General features: G+C 51.4%; 1 pseudogene; it reads right to left on the reverse strand.

The window, feature by feature from the left end:
- Nucleotides 1-486: 486 nt before the first annotated feature.
- LOC114899278 lies at nt 487-1,463 on the reverse strand (annotated as a pseudogene).
- Nucleotides 1,464-4,932: the final 3,469 nt, after the last annotated feature.

The raw sequence follows: 4,932 nt of genomic DNA on the forward strand, positions 1-4,932 counted from the left end.
TGGTTGCCAGGGGGATGGGAAAATGAGGAGTGACTGCTTAATGGGTATGAGGTTTCATTTTGGGGTGATGAGAAAGTTCTGGAACTAGACAGCTACATAAAATTTACTTAATGACACTGAATTACATACTTTAAAAGGCCTACAGGGCTTCCCTGGTGGCGCAGTGGTTGAGAGTCCGCCTGCCGATGCAGGGGACACGGGTTCGTGCCCCAGTCCGGGAAGATCCCACATGCCACGGAGCGGCTGGGCCCGTGAGCCATGGCCGCTGAGCCTGTGGGTCCGGAGCCTGTGCTCCTAAATGGGAGAGGCCACAACAGTGAGAGGCCCGCGTACCGCAAAAAAAAAAAAAAAAAAAAAGAAGGTCTACAATGTTAAATTTTATGTTCTGTGTATTTTACCACATTAAAAAAGTTTTTTTTAACTTGTTCAATAAGTTTATTACTGTCTTTATCTGAAAAATCTTCGTAGAAATTGTGGTTTGGGTTATTAACTCTCAACAGCCCGTTCCTGAGCTCTAAGGAAGCTTGCCTTCTCCTGAGCTACCCGATCTTTCTTCTGGGCAAGTGACATTTTGGGATGGTCCCACCTTTTTTTTTTTTTTTTTTTTTTTCGGTACGCGGGCCTCTCACTGCTATGGCCTCTCCCGTTGCAGAGCACAGGCTCCGGATGCGCAGGCTCAGCGGCCATGGCTCACGGGCCCAGCCGCTCCGCGGCATGTGGGATCCTCCCGGACCGGGGCACGAACCCGTGTCCCCTGCATCGGCAGGCGGACTCTCAACCACTGCGCCACCAGGGAAGCCCCCACCTCTTCTTTTTAACTTCTTTCTTAGGCTTCTTCTCGTACACTGGATTCTCTCATATTGTAGCATGAGCTTTCTTATCCATCTCCTCCATCATGTTTGGAGTTATGTTTTTCTTTATGTATTGAGAGAGTTGTTTTTTGTAAGTATCTTCATCTTCTTCGATCAGGTAACGCACATAATCTGCAATGTTCTGCCCCATGATGTGGTTTTGGTGTACCTCAGCATTGAATTCTTTGCTGTCTGAATCATAACCAGGGAACCGTTCGGTACTGTGAGGGATAGACAAGCCTCCATCGACAGCTCCCTTCAGGGCCCCAAAAACGTTATTCTCAGTAGTAGTCCTGGCAAGCCCTGCATCCAAGTAACAGGTGAAGGCACCAGGTTGACCATCAATGCTTTCCACACTGTATTCACCTCCAGTCACCTCGACTTGGCCTTCATAAATTCTGTCCATCCCAAACCTATTAAGAAGCCTACGTGCCAGCAGCAGGTCAGTACAATAAGTTGCAACATAATTTGTCAGGCCAGCCTTCACGCCATACTTCGGGAGTTCGCGAGCACAAGCTGCACAAACTATCATAGCTCCTTGTATGCGGGCATAGCAATCGGACAAACGATATCTCTGTTAGTTACATGAACTGTCATTCTGTATTTGGGTGCGTTGTACTTATTTTTATCTTGGATTACCAATCGTTTCCGAGTATAGTAGTCAGTTTTGCCCTCTCGCCGTCTTCTAAATTTCACTTGGTATCTCTTGAACTAGGCCTTATTCTTGAACAGGCCTTATTCTTGAACAGAGGCCCTAGCTGCCACTGAGCTGCAGAACCAGCACGGCTCCGGGGTGGGGGGGGGATAAAGCAAAAAAAAATTTTTTTTTTAATGTCTGTGCACCCCGGGGTCCAGTCCTGTGCCCTGAGCCCAGCCCACGCTCCACGCAAGGCTCTGGGTCAGGACTGTTCCACCCAGCACGTTAGGAGCTGGGGACACTAGGGAGTTGATGAGCAGCCTCGCGCCCTGTGTCATTACCATTAATAATAAACAACAATAGAGTGTATTTTTAAAACTTTCCCTAATGGAGATCCCCAAGCAGCAACCAACACACTCAGGTTACCCACTGGTCCCCTAACGATACTGACACACAAAAGCCACGTATGCCATGGAAAGCTGGGGCGAGGTGGATGCTTCCTGGCATCTGGGAGACGTCCCTCACTTATCTCCTTCCCCGCCAGTCCCACTCCCCAGCTTTGCCCAGGTACCAGGGACAAAGGCAAGGGAAGGGGTCTTCCGCATCCTCTGGGTCCTTGCCAATGCCTTGGCCCTTTGACTTAGTTTCCCCCACAGGCTCCGTTTTCTGCCTGTCTCCCCAGAGGCTGTGCTTAGGGGTGTCGGGAGGGGACACTAGGCCTGTAGCTGTAGGAGCGGAAAGGGCAGTGCTGACCGTTGTGTGTACCCTGGTGTCTTAGACTGGCCTGCAGAGACCATCAGTCCTCTCTGACATATTTCAGGTGTGTCCTGGGCCCTGATTGTGCAGGGGTCATGCTCAAGCCCCCCCAGCAAAGGAGCTGCAGAGCAGGGACTCAAAGTCCTGGCGGCTGGTCCACTCTTAGTTCTTCCATTTCATTCTCAGCAAAGGCAGAGCAGTTACCAACTCAGACTCTGGAGTCAGAGAGACCTTCCCCCAGGGAACCCCAGGCCAGGCAAGTCCTGGACTTCCCTAGCCTCAGTTTCCCCATCTGTGAAGGAGGCAAAGACAGCACCTCCTCATCCGCTGGGAGAATTACAGAGATGATGCGTGTGGTGTCTCAGCGCTGAGTAAATGGTGACCATCATTCCAAACGTGAAGCCAAACCTCGGCCTGCGTGGGCTCACCCTCTCCCAACCTCCCTGGGTCCACCTGCAGCCCAGGCCAGCACTGGCCAGGGGCCTCTCCACACTGGGCCCTGACGTGATGAGGCCTATCCTGGTATTGGACACTCACATGCGTTGTCAGATAACCCTCCCAGCAGCCCTGGGAGGGAGAGACTGCCGTTCCATTTTACAGACAGGAAGACTGAGGTCCAGAGAGGCAGAGAGCTTGCTGGATATGGGATTCAAAAGCGGTCACTTGTGATCCAAGAGCCATTGCTTTTAAGCACTACACGATGATTGACTGGGGTCGGGGATTGCCGTGGTAGAGAGCAAGGTCCCTGCAATTATGTGATCCCTGTGCACATTTGTCTGGAGTGAGGGCACATAGCTCATCAAATTCTCAAAGGGATTACAGGCAGATCTCTGTTTAAGTCCCAGCTTCTCCACATACTGACTCTGCGGCCTTGGGCATGTCACTTCCTACCTGGTGCCTCAGTTTCCCCATTTTTCAAATGAGGGGTTTGACTGGAAAAATCTCTAAGTTTCCTCCAAGCACCGGCATTTGCTCATTCCTGGACCTTCCTATTAGATTCTCTCTTCCCTCCACCTCCCTCCTCACTCCTCATCCTAGCCTGGCCTCCCTGACGTAGCCTTGCAAACAGCTACAGGCCCAGCCAGCAACCACATCAAAGGCCAGAGGAAAGCCCATCCCTGACTAGGGGAGGCCAGAGAGAAGGCAGCTGATACCCAGGAGCTTGGGGCTGGGCCTACTCTGCCTCTTTCTCCCCAGAGTTCCCTGATCCCGGTCCTTTTCTGTGGTCAACAAGGGCCCCAGCTAGACCCTGTCCAGAGGCCCCAGATCCCCTCGGTGACCCCTGAGCCAGCCACAGCCCACCCATCCGGTGAGATTTAATTGATTTCAATTGACAACCATAACAAGAAATCTCTTTTGGGAAACTTAGGAAATGGAAGGGAGGCCATTAGGAAATTTACATTTGCGAATATGATGTTTAATTAGCAATACCAATAAATTAATAGGAGAATCTTGCTGCGGTTCTGGGTTCATAAAACACCAGCCTCAGTCGGCAGGAGAATGCAGCAGCCCGTGGCTGCCTGAAGGGAGAGGACAAGGCCATGGGCTCATTGCCAGCAGTGCCCCCGCCCCCTCAGCCCCCAGCCCATCCCTTGATGGAGTGGGGGGCGGGGCAGGAAGAGGCCAGCATGGACTGGGGAAGAGGGAAGGTCTGAGTTCATATATTGGCTCAGCCACTTATTCCTTGGAGAAGTCACTCAGCTTCTGAGCCTCCATGTCCTTATCTGTCAAATGGGGACATTGATCATTATATCCACCTCCCAGGGTTGTCGTGAAGATTAAAGGAATTAATATGGGTAAAAGCACATAGACCAGAAAGAAGCTGGCACAAAATAAGTGTTACTTATTACTGCTGCTGCTCCTACTATTATTATTATTAATGGGATAACAAATGGGAGGCACCTGGCGTGGAGGAAGGGCTTGATAAATACTAGGTGTTACTGGCTTTTAATTCTTCTTTCCTGAGCCTAACCCGCTCTTCTGGGCTCCTGGGTACCTAGCATGGTCACCCTGATGGCACTTTTACCACCGGAGTCACTGGCTCTCCACGGGCAGAGGCCATGTCTTGCTTATTGCTGTATCCCCGGCCCTGAGCAGGCATTGGAACACATTTGTTTGTTTTTTTTGTTTTTTTAAAAGTCTGTTAGGATATTTATTTTTTTTAAAAAAATTTACTTATTTGACTGCGCTGGGTCTTAGTTGTGGCATTCGGGATCTAGTTTCCCGACCAGGTGTGGAACCCCGGCCCCCTGCACTGGGAGCACGGAGTCTTAACCACTGGACCGTCAGGGAAGTCCCTTGAACATGTTTGTAAACAAGCACAGATACTCAGCTCTGACGTCACCTCCCCAGCCTGCAGACCGCCCATGACTGCTGATTACTTCTGGGGTTTCGCTCGGGCTCCTCGGTGCTGCCCCCCATAGCCCCTGTGATCCAGTCACCTGTCTCCCACCTCCTGGGCCTAAGGCTCCATCTTCTGCCATGAAGTCAGGCTTCCCCACTCCATACCAGCTCCCTCCTGCCCCTAGGCCTCTGCACATGCGGGGTACACTGGGAGTGTCCTTCTCTGGCTGATAAACTTCTGTTCCTTCACCAAGACCCAGCCTTATCCAGTTCCCTCTGACTCCAAGCCCTGCGGGGGCTAGGAACCAGGAGGTCTTAGTCACAAGACCCCCTCCTCCTCTTTCT

This window comes from Monodon monoceros, unplaced genomic scaffold, assembly GCF_005190385.1.
Source record: "Monodon monoceros isolate NGI ecotype Baffin Bay Population unplaced genomic scaffold, NGI_Narwhal_1 Super_Scaffold_18, whole genome shotgun sequence".
Lineage (NCBI taxonomy): Eukaryota > Metazoa > Chordata > Mammalia > Artiodactyla > Monodontidae > Monodon > Monodon monoceros.